Here is an 18,849-nt window from a genome sequence, read left to right as displayed (position 1 = left end):
CGGCAATTCACATGCCCAGACAATAGGTGCACTACTTAAGAACACTGGAGATCACAAAAAAATTGGAAGAGGAATTAGCTTTAAATAAGATGATCCAGATGTCAAACTCATTAGGATACACAGAGAATTTAGATCATTTCCTCACAACCATGTTACTAAAACCATCACCTTTAATTCCATGCACTCACCCCAATTGAAGAATTAAGCCAGCATAAGCCTACCGCTGTAAATTCTAGCAGCAAATTGCTGCTAGTTAAAAAATTACAGTAGGCATTTGTTCTTATGCATCAAGTCATGAAACTGGTGTACAAGACACTATGCCTTCCCTGACTTCTTAACTAGCAGCAAATTACATCTGAGATTTATGCTGATGGACTAACATCAGCAGACAACAATAGAATTTTGGCCAGTCTGAAATACCTGGCATGCATTTTCTGTATGTGTAGCCATCGGTGATTTGATTATTATTATTTTAACAGCTGGGGTTCACCTTTACCTCAAAGAGGCACATGAAGATTCGCAACTCAAGTTGTCTGTCATAATTTTTTTTAACAGCAGCAACATTGCAGATACAAACCACAGTGGGCCACAAATATATCCCAGCTTGCTACTTGGCAAGTAATGCAGAAATGCCTTAGTCCCCATAGGAGCACAACCTCTCCTATTGCCAGCTGCCCTCAAAAAATACTCTGAGGTTACTGCTAGCACAAAGCCAAGCAGCCAGACTGGGCATTGAATCAGCCACACTGACTTCCAGTTTACTTCTGAGCTCAGTTTAAGATGCTGACTTTGATCTACAAAGCCCTAAATAGCTTGTATGTACTGTATATGATGGATGGAAGAACCTTCTGAATCTGTCTTCCTGGTATTTAAACTCCCCTATACCATGTCCCATCACACAAAACTAGGTTGGTCACTACACTACTGGTCAGTGGATCAGCAACAGCTTTTTCTGTAGCAGTGCCTTTATGATGGTACTCTCTTCGAAAAGATGTCAGACTGGTTGTATTCCAGCTGAGCTTCTAAGCAGGCAACCAAGTGTGTATTGATTTGCATGGTCTTTTGTATTCATCAACCCATTCTAGAAACTGTTTTAAGACTATTTTAAATCTGTTGTTAAGCAAAGTTTTAATCTCTATTCTAAATCATTTTTGTACCAACTGTACATCACTTTGGGAGCCCCGGTTGTCAGAAAGGTGGTAAATAAAATGAAACATGTTATCTCAAAAGATGAAGTGCTATGGTCATTGTGGCATCCACCCTTGTGCCCCTTTGCTTGACCTTCAAGCCTCAGAGCACACGAAGGCAAACACACTTCCCTTTTACACTTGCTGCCACCAGGTGATCTCTAAATCACCATTTACTTCAGAAAGATTCAGGTCCACAATTCAAGTCCTTTTAAATAAAACTTTAGTTTATTGATTACAGAGATTTATAAATATCTTCAGTAGCTAATCACTCCTAAATTTCCCAAACTACACATTCTATTACACACCCTGACTCTGCTCTCACTGACTCAATCTTAATCTCCACACACTGACTTGAACTCACTTAATCTCACACTCTGACTGAAATATTCTCTCAGGCTCCGCCTCTTATGGCATCTGTCTTGGCTCCACCTCTCTGCAACATTAATATTCATAAACCATTATATTATACAACAAGAACCATAGATCAACTAAATAGAGAACGCTACAGTCATGTTAACAAGTGACATTGCTTCATCGCTGTACTATGGCCACAGAAAGGTGAGGGATTCTGGTAATTGTAGCACTATTTCATAGGTGTGGTTTACAAAAAAAAAGAAGAATTGAGAAGTGTGCTACAATCGGATATGCAAATACTATGTCAATACAGTCATATCAGCCTATACATAACTTCCTTCACAGGACCACAGAGGTTTTAGAGCATAGGAAGTAACACCAGAAAAGAATTAGGTCAATGCCAGCTTTGATTGCATTAAAAACAAGCTTTATATCCAATATTTATGAGGCCACAGCAGTACGCTGCACACAGATAACACCTTATCTTGTTTTCTGCGCTTGAATACAAAGAAGAATATTGACACGCAAAAGGAGAAAAGGTAGAATGTTATGGAGACAATGAAGGGACTCCAACATTCACTGAAAGAGCCTCGTGGCGCAGTGGTTAAAACGCTGTACTGCAGCTAAAACTGTGCTCACGACCTGGGGTTCAAATCCCAGGTAGCCGGCTCAAGGTTGACTCAGCCTTCTATCCTTCCGAGGTCGGTAAAATGAGTACCCAGCTTGCTGGGGGGGGCAATGTGTAGCCTGTATAATTAAATTGTAAACCGCCCGGAGAGTGCTTGTAGCGCTATGGGGCGGTATATAAGTCCATATATAAATAAATAAATAAATAAAAGGGAAAAGCAACTAGTTTAAAACAACATATATTTTGGTTAAATTTAACTTAAACACATGCAAAAAGAGCTCCCTGATTTTCTAAGCATAAGTCTAATCATCTTGATATCTTAATTAATTTCAAGTTTACCAGTATTTCATATTTGTATATAATTTTAAATTCCGCAACACTCTGATACAAGTAAGTAAGTAAGTAAGTAAGTAAGTAAGTAAGTAAGTAAGTAAGTAAGTAAGTAAGTAAGTAAGTAAGTAAGTAAGTAAGTAAGTAAGTAAGTAAGTAAGTAAGTAAGTAAGTAAGTAAGTAAGAGTGAAAATTCTAAGGCATCTTGGAACAGAAGCAGTTCCCTATGGAGAGTATGTTCTTGTTGTTTAGTCGTTCAGTCATGTCCTACTCTTTGTGAACCCATGGACCAGAGCACGCCAGGTTCTCCTATCTTCCACTGCCTCCCGGAGTTGTGTCAAATTCATGTTGGTAGCTTCAATGACACTGTCCAACCATCTCGTTCTCTGTCATCCCCTTCTCCTCTTGCCTTCACTCTTTCCCAACATCAGGGGCTTTTCCAGGGAGTCTTCGCTTCTCATGCGATGGCCAAGGTATTGGAGCCTCAGCTTTAGGATCTGTCCTTCCAGTGAGCACTCAGGGTAGATTTCCTTCAGAATGAATAGGTTTGGTCTCCTTGCAGTCTCCTCCAGCACCACTATTCAAAAGCATCAATTCTTCAGTGGTTAGCCTTCTTTATGGTCCAGCTCTCATGGGGACCTTTGTGGGCAATGTGATGTGTCTGCTTTTTAAGATGCTGTTCAGGTTTGTCATCACTTTCATTCCAAGAAGCAGGCGTCTTTTAATTTCGTGTCTGCTGTCACCATCTGCAGTGATCATAGAGCCCAAGAAAGTAAAATTTGTCACTGCCTCCATATCTTCCCCTTCTATTTGCCAGGAGGTGATGGGACCAGTAGCCATGATCTTAGTTTTTTTGACATTGAGCTTTTTGCACTCTCCTCTTTCACCCTCATTAAGAGGTTCTTTAATTCCTCCTCACTTTCTGCTATCAGAGTGGCATATCGGAGGTTGTTGATATTTCTTCTGGCAGTCTTAATTCCAGCTTGGGATTCCTCCAGTCCAGCCTTTCGCATGATGTTTTCTGCATATAAGTTAAATCAGTAGGGAGACAATATACAGCCTTGTCGTACTCCTTTCTCAATTTGGAACCAATCAGTTGTTCCATATCCAGTTCTAACTGTTGCTTCCTGTCCTACATATAGATTTCTCAGGAGATAGATAAAGTGGTCAGGCACTGTCATTTCTTTAAGGACTTGCCATAGTCCACAAAGTCAAAGGCTTTTGCGTAGTCTATGAAGCAGAAGTAGATGTTTTTCTGGAACTCTCTGGCTTTCTCCATAATCCAGTGCATGCTAGCAGTTTAGTCTCTCGTTCCTCTGCCCCTTGAAATCCAGCTTGTACTTCTGGGAGTTCTTGGTCCACATACTGCTGAAGCCTACCTTGGAGGATTTTGAGCATAACCTTGCTAGTGTGTGAAATGAGTGCAATTTTACGGCATTTGGAGCATTCTTTGGAGGATCTTTTCCAATCCTCTGGCCACTGCTGAGTTTTCAAAACTTGCTGGCATATGGAGTGTAGCACCTTAACAATGTCATCTTTTAAGATTTTAAATAGTTCCACTGGAATGCCATCACCTCCACTGGCCTTGTTGTTAGCCATGCTTTCTAAGGTCCACTTGACTTCACTCTCCAGGATGTCTGGCTCAAGGTCAGCAGCCGCACTATCTGAGTTGTCCCAGACATCCAGATTTTTCTGGTATAATTCCTCTGTGTATTCTTGCCACCTCTTCTTGATGTCTTCTGCTTCTGTGAGGTCCCGGTCATATTTGTTCCTTTAATAACTCCAGTTTTCTTGAACAGCTCTCTGGTTTTTCGCTTTCTATTATTTTCCTCTATATCTTTGCACTGTTCATTTAAGAAGGCCCTCCTGTCTCTCCTTGCTATTCTTTGGAAGTCAGCATTCAGTTTTCTGTAAATTTCCCTATGGAGAGTATAGAATCTTTTATTTCAGTGAAAATGTATTAAAGAGCCATGTGGTCCTTGTACACAATATGAATGTAATGGTAGGTAATGCATTTATTAGATCACTAAAATATCACAAATGCAAATAGCAAATCCAATCAGAAAACACAAATCACACATGTCTGTGATTTTCTATTGGTCTAGTAAAGATACCAACCACCCTTGCTTTTGGATTTTCTTTCAGTGTTCCATAGAAGTACATGGAATGGATTCTTTCAGACAAATGATACTCTGAAGATAGGATTTGGAATATATTGGAATCTCCTATCACGAGTCTTCCTAAAAAAATCTTTTACTACAGAAGTGATTTTTGTACATGCAAGTCTTTCATCATTATTGGTCAAATTTGCATTCCAGCTGAATCTGTATCACACTCATGTATGTAGAGATTTGGTTTGGTTTGCAACATGGAATGCCTTATGTAGTGTACTGGGACACATTCAAAACTGCAAGGCTGTTCTTGAGTTCAAAGCACTGGGAGTGAAATGAACTCTCAGACACCCTGTTGGTGCTGAGTTAAGCCAGGCCTGTTCAATTGTTTACTTGAATAAAAGGGTCTTGTTCTGCAGCACCTTACTTGTTGTCATGGTGGGGGACCAGGATGCCTCCTACAGATATATTCAGAACTATTTGGCATTACTTGATGAATTCTGAATAATTCCAAATCTGAATGCATATCCCAAATATACAGCCATTTATCAAATTGTAATTCACTGCTACGAATTTGTGGAAGTTCCCCAGCTTGCTTTGTGCCTGAATACAGGCGCAAAGCAAAGGGCATACAGATTAGCCCCCACAACCTTTAGGAGGCATTCTGACATGCATTGTCCTGGGCTTTGGATATTATTTGTGTATTTCTGGTTCTCCATTATAAAAAAATTCTACCTATGGGTGAAGAACACAAATGGTTATAACTTGGAGAGATGAGTTGTGCAACATCCTAACTATGACCTACACTGTCAAAGACCATACTGCAGTAAACCTTCCACAATCACACACATACTCAGTCCTCAAGTTATAATATTTCAGGGGTAGAATGCGTAGGAAACTCAGCTGTGTGCGAAAAAGAATATCATCAAATGCAAAAAGGCTATCTAAACAGTGATATTAGTCTTTATCTTCACCCTACTGGTGGAGAAGCTGCAATGGTGTGTCTATACCACATGGTGATGTAAGTCTAAGCCCTTCCTAGTTTTTCAGTGGTTGGAGTGTCCAGGAGGGATTTGGGGCTTTATTAGATGTTTCTGCTGCCACTCATCTTCTTTAGTGCCAGCAGCTCAGTCTACTGTCCTAATTGCAGGTTCTTCTGTCCTCCATTCAAATTGCTAATTCTTTTTAAACCCTATAAATGCTCAGTGGGATACAAAAGCTCACTTGAGACCTTTCTCTGCCCTGTGATCATCCTGTAACAGCATAAATACTCATGATATGTAGTAGCTAGCACTGATAGGAGCTGCAGTTCAGTAATTTTGGGGGAGCCAAACATTGCCTGCCTTGCCTTAGACAGACTCAACAGAGGAGCTCATACCCTGACCCCTTTGCTGTTTCTCCTGCCTGAGATCCAGACCCAAAAGTTGCAAAGATTATAGTTTAGATAGTGAACAACATCATCTTTTTCTTCTGTGCCTCATTATAAGCACACCCTTTAAAACCTGAAGCAAGGAAAAGAATGGTGGGTCCACTGGATGAAGAGGACACAAGTCAAATGTTTTCCTCCTGCTCACCTTTTATTTTCTAATCCCCACCCAACTCAAAGACAGAATCTTGCAAGCAATTGCCAGCTTCAAAAAGCGGAACAAATTCATGTGGAGAGAAACATTTTGCATGGTTTCTTTCACCAGTTTATGCATTCCCTCCTGCAGGATTGCCTTGGGCCTGGATGTTGGAGTTAATATTTCATTTCCATACGACAGTAGGAAAGACCTGTGAAATTCACGGCTGGGCAAGAGTTAAGGCTCCAAATATACAGTACCGCAGGGGTCCATCTTGCTTCCTCCCAAGAGGTTTTTAAAGGAAAAGTAATCTCAGGGAAAGGCAGCTATGGGACGAAAGAGAACACAAATGGTAAAGTGGGGGAGGGAAGGAATTAAGCATACCCTTCTCTCACCACCACCATTCCCCAATGGAGATTTTTAATGACCTTCTTTTCCAGGGGCGGGGGCAGAAAGGATAGTGTTTTAAGCATCTCCCCATATAACTTTCTAGTTTGGTCCTATGTTTTTTCAGCAATTCAGGAAATGTATATGGGAAGAGATGGTGGGAGATAATGGCCCTGTCACTAGGCAGAATTAGGCAACTAACAGAATGAGGCAGTTTCTAACTTTGAGTATTAAAAACAGGTATCAGATTGCTATTTATTTATTTAATTTATTTACTTTTGACATATTTGTACTGGCAGGAAGAGGAATGTGTGTAAGATTTTCTGTCGTTGGTGTGCAAAGACTTGGTATTCACCCTGAGCCACACTACATGCCCTCCCTTGGAAGGGAAGTGCCGTTGTTGCCCTTCCTCGGGCAGTGAAGTGACTTAGGCCACCTCCACCTGCCAAAATCCTATGGCTGCATTTCTCCAGCTGTTATGAAAAGTAACATTCTAATACTATAGCAGTGTCATTCAAATGGAAGGAGTATCCAAGAAAGCTATATACCTGGCATAGAATACTCACATGCAGAGAGAAATACTTTAGCTATGTTCCCTGCTATCCACAGCTTTCTCCCACTTCTACACATGTGGGGAGTGGAGTGACAGACGGAGACCTCTGCTATCTTAGGGACCATGATTTGCCAAATATCCTAACAAAGGGTGTCCGTAGGAGGTTTTCTAGGAGAAGGAATTGCGTAGTGGTACATGGCCATCGTTTTGAGGCAAAATGTGTGACACTAGAATACACTACATCTCTCTGAGTACCACATTTTGACTAGGTGGGACTGAGGAAGTAGAGGGTAATATGACCTAACCTCTTCAGCAGAGCTTGGGAAAGTTTTGTAAATATGACTCCCTTGATAGCTGGCAGATTTGGAGAACCTTAACCCCAAAGAATAACTTTCCCATTTCTATGAAGGTATTGGTTTCTATTCAGGCACAGAAACTACCGCAGTCACTAAGCTGTATGTGTTCATTTATCAAGCCGCAGTGCTGTATGACGAGCTGGTAAGTGTTCATCACGCACTAAACAGCTGAGCCTGAGACTGCCACTGAGCTGAACAGCAGTGGATGTGGTTTCCAAATGTCACTTGCAAGTTATTTTAGCAGCTTTTCCTTCCTTTTAGAAACTCATATTCAGGGTGAAGCCACACTGTCACATTGTGGTAGAAAACCACTGCTTCTGCATTTCTTGTGCTGAAATACCCCAAACTGCTTGGTTTATATATACCTTTAAAGGCGTTTAGGGGTTTGGTTGCTTTATATATATATATTTATTATTTATTGAAGAAATACATAGCCAGCTCTTCTTCTCTGAAAAAGGAGTTTCTCAAAGCAGCTTTGTGGTATAAATGCATGGCATGCATACAGCAAGTGTAAAGCAGTTGCAAGAGGAACTGCGCCCCCTCAACCCAGGTAACCATCAGTCTGTACATTTCAGCAATAGCAGACCAGAATGATTCTTTTAAAAAGTAGTGTCTGGGTGGGACTGAGGAAGTAGAGGGTAATATGACCTAACCTCTTCAGCAGAGCTTGGGAAAGTTTTGTAAATATGACTCCCTTGATAGCTGGCAGATTTGGAGAACCTTAACCCCAAAGAATAACTTTCCCAAGCCCTGCTTTTGGGGTGGAAGGGTCCATATTTGGAGCTGTCACAAAGAACGCTGTCTGCACATTGCCAATTACAATTGAAAGTAGGGGTGTTCCTTCAAGCAGCAGTTGATTGATTAGTTTTTCTAATTATGTGCCCATTATTTGGCTAATTTTATTACAACAGAATTGTAATTAAGCAGGCAAAACATGCTGGTGTAGTGTAAATCTTACTTGCCTGGTGCGTCTTCGGAGAAACATGTGAATTCTGAGGTTTTGTGAGGAGAAACACCAGCAGAATCCTTGGCAGTTTCCTTAATTTCATTTAAATAAGGCTAAGGCTGTTATATATTTTTTTAAACAATACTTTTCAGCACTTCCCCACACCTGGTCCCTTTTAATTGCTTGTGAGATCAATGTCTTTTAGAAAGTTCAAGAATATTATAAAACTGTTAAGTCTTACATTTGATTGAAGTTGCAGGGAGGGCAGCATTACGCGACGTACTGTCAAGGAGAATTTATCTGGGACCAAAGGATGACTTAGGACAAAGGGTCCTCTAGTCCTGCATATATGGCAGTAGGTGTGTACTACCAGTTTGCCACAAGCTAGCAGTCAGCATGCAGCAGTTTCCTGCATGCTGACTGCCAGCACTGTCTGAATGCTCTCTGAGCTAGCCATCCAGATGAGGAGTGCTGCCTGTAAGTGGCTGGCTTCTGCAGGAGGTGGAGAAGGGAAGTCCGGGCTCTTGCCTGGACTGGAAGATCATGCAACGGGAAGGGACAGAGCTACTCATGCCAGCTGGTGAGTGGAAGTGCAGGCAAAAAGGATGGGGAAATGGAATGTGCAACAGCTATGCTGCCACACACACAACTTAGGACAAAAGGGCACAAAGTACTTCGTGCTCATTTCTACGCAGGACTTAGCTTTTGGCAGATAATAAAATGTGGTTTGCCAGAGGGTGCTGGTACTTACATGAAGTTTTGGATTCACATGGAGAGCCACGAAAGTGGATTTTCAGGGAGATATCTGCATCCTACAAGTCAGCTATTTTAGGAAATGTTGTGAGTTTTGAACTTCTGGAAGTGTCAATGCCATTCCACTAGATACAGGGCAGTTTTGAATCAGAAAGGGCATAGGAGACAAAAGAAGAGAGAACTGCTGATCTTTGGAATTGTTCATGGGCTGGCTTCCAGCAGAATTGTTGGTATGGATGTATATGCAATAGAGAAATAATGTACTTGCACCAATTTGTGCCCCCTCTTACCAATTATTTTTGTCCCCCTAAGGTTCCAATTGCTCTTCAAATGCCCTTGTCCATATAGGAATGCATCCTATTTCAGTGGATGCCGTTCTGTCCCTTCAGCGTTGCCTGGAGGCTGTACTGCAATGGATGCAGGAGAATGGGTTGAGGCTGAACCCGGACAAGACGGAGGTCCTGAGGGTGGGTGGCCCCTCCATTGGCAGCTTGAGAAACTCCCGCTCTTTTTGGGGGGGTGGCTCTTGCCGTGAAGCATGAGGTTCACATCTGGACCCAGCACTCACCATGGAAACCCAGGTGGCGTCAGTGGTCTGCTCCACCAATTACCATCTGTGGCGGTTTGCACAGCTGCCTCCCTATCTTGATGGTGGGGCCCTCACCACTCTGGTCCATGCGCTTGTAATCTCGAGATTAGACCACTGTAATGCGCTCTACGTGGGGCTACCTTTGAGATTGATGCGGAAGCTTCAAATGGTGCAGAATGCGGCAGTCAGATTACTGAGTGGAATGGGAAAATTCCAGCATATCTCTCCCATTCTGGCTGCTTTACTTTGGCAGCCCATTCGTTTCCGCATTGACTTCAAAGTGTTAATGATCACATACAAAGCCCTAAACGGTTCAGGACCTTGATACCTGGCAGAACATCTTCTCCCACCTAGATCTACTTGAGTCACTCAATATAGCCAGGAAAGACGGCTGAGGGGGCCTGACGCTGAGAGAGGCTCGGAAAGAAAGAACAAGAAACCAGGCCTTCTTAGCAGTGGCCCCTTGTCTTTGGAACAGCTTGCCGCCAGAGATCTGTCTGGCACTCTCGCTCTTCAGGTAGGCCTTCCCTCCTGCAAATACTTGATTTCCACTTTTCTTGTATTTTTTGTGTTGTTTTCTTCCCATCCTGAGTATATTATTATTGTAGATTTTAATTGTTGTTTTTAAATCCATTATGTGTACAATATATTGTGAGCCGCCCTGAGTAGACTCCTGTCTAGAAGGGCGGAATAAAAATCTAATAATAAATAAATAAATAAATAAATAAATAAATAAATAAATAAATAAATAAATAAATAAATAAATAAATAAATAAAATGCAAAAGGTGAGAAGGGATTCTTTCATCTCCGCCAACATTAATCCATACCTTTATGGTCATACCATAACCTTAAGAAAAACAAATCCTCAGACAACATTCCAAGAGTTAAGCTGCAGGAAATGGAACACTAGTGCTGCTGGTTTCTTCCAGTTCATATTGCCAATCTCAGCTTTTCCACTGGTCAGGCAAAAAGCAACCAATCAAACGTACAGAGCCAAAGCAACCAAACAAATAAGAACCACGTGGACAAAATAACGGAAAGATTTGAACAAGGTTCTGATCTTGGAAATGAATTGAATAGCAGCATAGCGCTAAGTGTTTTCCCACCTTCAAGATAATCCAGGAAAACAAACTCACCTTGCAGGAGGGACATTTCCCCATGGTTCCCGTCTCTTCTGCTTGTAATAGGTAAAACCTTTTGGAAAACATGTTTTGGAAAAAAAACCCGGAATGTCAGGGACCAGTCACGTAAATTTTGTGGAGTAATCCTAGGAGAAGAAAAGAGTAGTCAGAACTGGTTGGGAAGAGCCTGTTTGAGATATTGTGTTTATAAACACAATTTCAAAAGAACACTGTAGAAGAATTTTCAGTGAACAGTCAAACCACACCAGATCAATAAGCCAGAGTCTCAGCATTCACATTAACACATTTCATAACCAGCTCTGCTCTCTCTCTCTCTCTGCTTCTTTGATTATTATTTCAGCATGTAGCAGCTGCCTTACAAGTGTTATGGCCTGTAACACACCAAGGGACTTGGTTAAATGTAGATTATTGACCTGCGAGAACTCAAGAATGCACCTCAATATACCATCACAGACTCTGGCAAATCTATACCAAGGACGTTATTTTTTCCCAAAGGAATGATCCTTATCGGTTTTGAAAGCTATGAAGGATATTGCTCTTGCTCTTTCCACTTGGTGCAGCTACTGTCTCAATATGTCCAGTTTGAAATGTTCTTTCTCGCTTCTTCCAAACTTCATTATCCATGTGACACCCTTTCAATATTTCTAAATTCTGCATGACATTGTGCAAGGGTAGAGTAACCTATGGTAATGTGCCATTTGGAATATACTACATTTTGGTTGTTGATAATTCTGTAGTTGGTTCTTGCTCATAGGCTAGAAGGGTTTTTTTAAAAAAAAAAAATAACAGGAATGGTGGCTTGATACTATGTTACACAAAAATATTCTTATTGTAATGAAATTCAAGCCTAAAATACTGTTTTTAGTTTTGCTTCTCATTTGAGCCAGACAACAGCAATGTGAGTTCCTTTAGACTTTGGTCTCCATTGACTGGTACTGAAAGATATTGTTAATAAAGCTAGTCATACGCATCCTTCAGTCTCGAGAGACTATGGTAGCGTGCTCTGTATGGAGGACTTGGAACAGCGTCTAGTGTTTTGATGCTGTACGCAAAGCTGGAGTTTCCTCTCCAGAGCATGAAGCCTGGGTGAAATAATATGGAGGATAGGCTGTTACCCAACCAGCAAATCCCCCCTCTCCATGTCACTGAAATAGTCCAATGGGAAGGCAAGAGCCAATACAACTGGTTTCAGCAACGTTGCAGGAGTTGGCAGAATGACACAAACTGCCTCCGGGATTCCGGCTCCGGATTTTGCCTCAAGGTTAACTCCTGAAGCCTTTTCCATCAGTGGATATAGCCACAAGGCAGTGGAGGTTTGAAATCAGAGTTTTCCTTCTCTTAGATGGGCTGTCTTCCAGGGCTGAACCAGTCCCACCTACCCGGCCTGTTCCCTCACGGCATGGAGGACAATGGCGGCACCTCTGATCGTCTCCGCCGATCAATAAAGCTAGTATACTGGACTTAATCAAATGCAGGTAAAATATGGTTCCAGAAACTTCAACTGAATATGAATGCAGCCACATTTCTCTGAATTATGTTCCACTGAAATCAATAGAACTCATGCGTTAATCAGCTAACTCTTTACTTCTTTAGTTATACAATGATAAATTTACAGCATTTTGTCTCTTATCTTTTGCAATGTTCTCTTTGCTATCATTTTGGAAAGCTGAAGTGGAACAATATTTTACTCCACTCTGTTTTTATTCCAGGGATGGCATGGGATCCTTGCCTGAATATTTTCAGTATGTCTTTCTGGGGCAATGTTTCTAGTGAAAGAGAACAGCTCTGTGTTGCTTTGCTTATTGATACCATTGTTTCAAATATTTATGTTTTGGATTGCACTTGTATCCCCAGAATCTCTCAATCCACTGGGATTCGAAAAGTTGCAGCTCAAAAATGTGATATTCTCAGTTTTCAGGCTATTTATTAAATAGGTAACTGACTGGAAACAACCTATGTTCTATTTGGATGTTTTTTTAAAAAAAAGGTTGATTTGAAAGTATGAGGAAGGAACTCTCATGTAAGTTTGAAAGTTCTAATCCCACCTCCCGCTGGCCACTGTCTTCATAAGGAAAGGGAGTGTCTGAAAAGGAAAGCTTCTGCTACACATGGAATTTCTCTACATGGTTGGGAATGTGAAATATTAAGGTTCCCAATCATGCAGAGAGACCTCTTTGTGCACCAGACTATCTCCTTCTCAGACTGTCCATCTTCACATAGAGGCAGGAGGTTGATCTAGAACTTTTCCCCAACTCACACCTTCAAATTACCCCCCTCTTTGAGTGAATGACTAAGACTATAATTTCTGCTTATCTTCCCAAGGAGACAAAAGAACTGAACAGAGAAGGTTCTTAGTGGGGGAAATTTGGGGGCACCTCCTTGAGATCTCTTGGATTCCAGTAAGCTGATGGTTCCCCTCTTTTGATCAATCCCGTTCAACCCATGTTTACATCTTGAATGGAAGGAATCACCTTACCATTTGTGGCTGCTATAGTTTTTTAGAAGGAAATAATAGAAAAAATGATTTGCAGACATTGGGAGCAGTTGGAAATAGAGTCCATGGTTTGTATGAAGGTCCCTCACAAATAATTTTAGCTGTTATTTGCCATTCTTTGTTGACCTATATGCAGAGATGCAATTTCCCCTACCTGTGTCACCCACCACTGCCCCAACAATTTTCAACCCTTTCTCTTGGTCTCAAGGATCCCATTGTTACAAAGTATTAGGAAGGCTGATAGAAATCGGACCTGTATTTTGGAATTTTTCATCCATTCTTAGGAAAAGTTCAAATGTAGGTCATCCATGGGAGGAAGAATTGAGTTACTATCACTCACAGAATGAATAAAACTGTTGGAAAATTACACACAAGAAGGTGGTGCTGAGTTTTATCACTGTCTGCTCAAAACTTTCCTCCCAAGTTGATTTTCTTCACATGAGAAATGACTGTTTTGAAGGGAGACACGGTCAGTTATGAAGGGATTAAGCATATTTTTTCCATGCCATTGCAAGTTCTGCTCAAAAGCGCAGGTTCTCAAGCTAACTTTTCAGTCATAGCAATTGCGACTGGTATGCTGTAACTGTAAATGTGGAAGACATAGGCACAAATGGGAAAATTTACTTTCTTAAAATCACAACTTCCAGAAGTCTCTATGCTGTCTTCGGCATTCTAAACATTGCAGTCTCAAAACTTGTCATTTTGCTGTTGATGCTTCACATGTTCAGTCTACCACTAAGACAGATCCCTACAAATAATTTGGAACACATCATAAAGAGGGACTTTTAGACATCTGAGCTGACCCTTTATCTATATCCTTCCTTGATGTTTCACTGAAGGTACCTCCTTGCCCCTAAAGCAACAATTAAGAATACAACCAGTATGACATAAAAAGCCAGACAATCTTTCTAAGCTTGGAAATGTGGTCTTTTCAAAGAAGCTTTCTAATTTGATTTACAGAAAATAGAGTATTCTAGAATTCCCTACTGCAAAGAACACATGTCCTGTTTGAATGCCTCCTCCCATTTAGAATTCCAAAAGGCCTAAGTGGCTGTGAGAGGCCCCATAATGGTACAAGAAAAATACAGTATCCCAAGATTTCACCCACGGCTTTTTAATTTTGATTTTGGAAGGCTGAGTGTTTGTTTTCTCAGAGCCAGGGAATCTCAATGTTTGGTAGGATGTGACTTTCTCCCAGAGCCTGCTGGCTGCCTGCAAGACACTTTTCCAATTCATTGGAGACTGCTTTCTTCCTGCTGGTTTACACTTGCTCTCTCTTCTTTTTTTCACAGGGACAAAGCTGAGCTGCAGCGATTGTGCTGTGTGTGTGAGAAACCTTCCTCGCAACTCAGGAATGCGGCGGTGTTGTCCTGCTGAGCTGAGGCACCACAATTCAGCCTCACCTTAGCTCCGGATGATGTTCTCGACCTGTGTAACCAGAGCGTTATTATGAATCGTGAATGCGGCAATTTGGAAAGGCTCTGAGTAACAGAGCACTCTGTAAGTAGCTGGCCTCATAACACAGGAGGCTTAGAGTCAATATAATTACTTCAAATGTTATTTGCAATTTCAGTGCTCAGTAAAAATCAATTGCATAATGGCAGAGAAAGAATTTGCCAATATATATATATATATTGCTTAGCACATAGAGGTCCATAAATGCATTACATGTCTATAGATCCCAGAGAGTAGCTGCTAGATGAGATGTCCTATTATATTTTATCTCATCATTGAGCAATTTCCATTTCGAGTAGTAGTGACTACAAGAGATCATAGAAACACATGAAGCTGCCTGGTTCTGAGTCCGAGAGCAAGAAACGGCAGCATGATATTGCCAACTCTGACTGACAGCAGTGGCTCTCCAGGGTTTGTGGGCCATGTGGGAGGCGATCATTAACACTTCTTGGCTGCTGCTGGCCTGTTCTTCTCTCTGCTGCCGGCCAGCACTGTCTGCTTGCTGCCGGATTAATGCCAGCGAGTCGATTGACTGCGCTAATGTGCACGCAGGCAAACCGCCTGCAAGCAACACCACGGAGAGGTTGCCTTTTGCAGACAGGCAAGTGGTTGATTAGATTTGTCAGCTCTGAGAGCCGCTAAAGAGGAACAAGAAGCCTCCCCCACTGCCTTCCAACGAGGAAGCCCAAAGAAGCAGAGACAAAGTGTTCTCAGTCAGTCATTGGGTGGGAGAGGCAGTCTCTCACCAAAGACAGCACGTGGGGCTTGAAATGCTTAAAAGACTGGATAAGAGCAGAGTGGGGATGTGTGTGAAATCTCTCTGTTAAGATTTCTTTACTGATGGCCCCAGTCTGCATCTCCCACTGAAACGGACACACTTTGCTACTAAAACATCTACACACCACGATGCAGTCTGCAAAAGAGGGGGAAAGTGTTTGACAACATGAAGACATTTAAAATATGTCCTGACATATTTATAAAATCCTGGCAAACACACAATAGGGCATGTCTCCATGTGCAAAATGCACACACAAATATAAAGATTCCTCACCCCACCCTTTTCTTCTGTTCACACAGTGGCTAGCTGGAATTCCACAAGCAAAGCATACCTGAAAGAGCAAAATAACTGCTCATGTGTTCCTGCAACTGATTCTGAGAGGCGTATAGTCCCTGATACTGGGGGTGAGATGGAAGGGTTGCCATTGATGCCATTAACTCCCATGAAATTTTCTAGTCCCCTATTTAAACTAAAAGTTGGTAAGCATCATGATATCTTGGAGCAGTGAGTTCCACAGTTCATCCATGTAATATTTGAGTGATACTTCTTTTTTCCTGCCCAGAATCCCCAACCATTCAGCTTATCACCAGAGCGTGGGGAAAACGTCATGCTATTTTGTCTGCACCATGCATAATTTTAGAAAGCTACCCCACGTCTTCTTTTTCTCCCTTTTTATTTTACCCTCAGCAGAAAAGAGAGCAAATCCCTGTAATGAGTGTGCCCATATGGAACATGTTTAAAAACATTTTGACTAATTTAGAAATTTAGGTGTAAATCTTAAAACATATGCCATCTTTGATGTGCACCTGGGGAGAAAAAAAACCCAGTTAAATTGTGAATTAGTGCTATTTGTATCATTTCTCCTGAAACAGACATTAGAGTAAATAATTGATGATTAACTTAAAGTGCATGTGCAGAGTAATTATTTGGCCCTTTTAGCTTCCATTTTGCAAAAACGTGGTCTCAAAGCACCTAAAGGCAATGTTCAGCAAAATTTCCACATAAAGCTAAAATGGACAATATCTTCTGACCAAAAGTGGGGGTGCCACAAAAGGATCACACTTACATTATGTGGATCAATACTGTAAGTCTTTTAAGAGTATCTGTTCCATATAACCACATCATAGATGTTATTGTTTGAGAAGTAGTATATGGCTGTATTGTTTCTAACAATTGCTTTCAAGTTAAAGAAGTGGGTGTGGCCAACCATTCTCTTTCAAGATAAGCAAGACTGGCCTTTTCAATTTATTTGATCTGTTCTAAATCTGGGGATGTTTGAGGTGCTTGCTTCTGCATGGGGGGGAATACTTTTACCTTTAAAAAAATTCTAACTCAAAAACCCTTTGTCCAAACATCTCCAAATTTGATACAATGCAAGAGCAGACTAACTTCTACAGCTGTGCCATGTTTGGTGCTGATCCGAGGTCCAGTTTCAATGTTATAATTTTTTGTTTGGGCTTCTCCCACTTTTAGAATTGCCTTACAGAATATCGCTTTGATCTGAGGCATAATAACATAGTTGCACTACCATGCAGCTATAATCTAACATTTACACAAAATTGCCTGATATCCAAAAATCTTGAGGCAGTGGGGAAATATTGTAGACACCAGGAGTCCTGGTGCATTTTAGATGTGTTACAGTAATGCATAAACATGATTTTCATTTCTGAAAGCATCTTGTTCAGCTGCCGCTGGGGATTCTATGACAGTCCAACGCCACCTGGTGGACATTTCTCAGTTAATTATCTCTGCTATCATATTCTTAGAAAACTCTATAAAACCTAGACGTCCAATTTACACAATATACTGTATGTGGCATGTCAAACCAGGTTCTGTCCTAGTGAGAGCAATGTTTTGGGAGGTGCATAGTTGAATCATTCTACCCAAGTCCAGGTGGCCATTCATCAAATCTCTATTCAAAAGTTTTGTCAGATTGTCTTAATCCTGCACTCATGATGAAAAGCTGAAAGAGCTGCTTCTAATCTACTGGCCAGGCCTTCACAGTAATAAAGATTTTTTTTTTTGCACAATACAGACCATTAGAATTTTATTTGAGACTGGAGGTTATTTTAAAAAACAACTATTTCTATATCTCCCCTCATTTTAAAATTTCATTTATTTATTTAAAATATCTTCAGGGCATATGGGGGTTAATGTGTCTTCTGCTGCCCACACCTAGCATGGCTTCCAGAACATAAATTTAAAACAGAACATTTCAAAATCTACATAAGTTAAAACAAATGTTCTGTTTTACAACCGGTCATTCCAGAGTAATAATGGGCTCAAGTCACCGGAAGCAAGATTTCAAGTTAAATATCAGGAAACACTTCTTAATTGTTAGAGCAGTATGACAATGGAACCAATTACCTGGGGAGATGGTGAGTGCTCTAATGCTTGAGGCATGCAAGGGAGAATTAGACAATCATCTGTCAAATATACAGTGGTGCCCCGTATAGCGAGGTTAATCCGTTCCAGATTAACCCTCGCTATACGGAATCATCGCTAAACGGGTAGGGGAAAGGTATTGGAACGCATTAAACTTTGTTTAATGCGTTCCAATACCTTCGTTACTTACCCGTTCAGCGAGGATTCCAGGTGCTGGCAGCCATTTTCGCGCCTTCGCTAAGCGAGGGCAGGGCGCGAAAACGGCTGCCGGCAGCCATTTCCGGGCTTCCGGCGGCCATTTTGGAACCGCCGATCAGCTATTCGGCGGCTCCAAAATGGCCGCCGCAATACCCGATCTTCGCAATGCGGGTTTTCCCCATTGCAAAGATCGGGTATGTTTCCGTATAGCGATCCCGAAAAAGGGATTGCTATACGGAAACATCGCTATACGGTGCACTCGTTAAGCGAGGCACCACTGTACTTTTATTTGCATTCCTGCATGGAACAGAGAGTTGGACTAGAAGGCTTTATAGGCCCTTCCAACTCCATAATCCTATGAATCTATGATGGCTGAGGGATTCTGGGAGTTATAACCCTACACATCCCCTCCAGAGATAGCCCCATTAGTCTATTTCCGCATGAATAATAATGAAGCAAAACAAAGTGTGCTGCTTATCTTATTAAGCCCCATAGTTTTTAAATTACTCTCTGGACAGTTTACAATTATTATTCCTTTTTTAATAATGGAGTCTACATATTGTCCCCACCCCTAGCAAGCTGGGTACTCAATTTACCAACCTCGTAAGGTTGGAAGGCTGACACGGGGCATTTAGCA

At 41.4% G+C, this 18,849-nt stretch overlaps 1 long non-coding RNA gene across 1 annotated transcript in view; it reads right to left on the bottom strand.

The window, feature by feature from the left end:
* Positions 1-10,901: 10,901 nt before the first annotated feature.
* Positions 10,902-18,849, bottom strand: part of LOC110088711 (uncharacterized) — a 72,132-nt gene continuing 64,184 nt past the window's right edge. Inside the window, exon 5 of the long non-coding RNA XR_013543284.1 lies at positions 10,902-11,027. This is a non-coding gene — a long non-coding RNA (uncharacterized LOC110088711). The remainder of the gene's footprint in view (positions 11,028-18,849) is intronic.

This window comes from Pogona vitticeps, chromosome 3 (assembly GCF_051106095.1).
Source record: "Pogona vitticeps strain Pit_001003342236 chromosome 3, PviZW2.1, whole genome shotgun sequence".
Lineage (NCBI taxonomy): Eukaryota > Metazoa > Chordata > Lepidosauria > Squamata > Agamidae > Pogona > Pogona vitticeps.
This window is presented reverse-complemented; position numbering and strand designations above follow the sequence as displayed.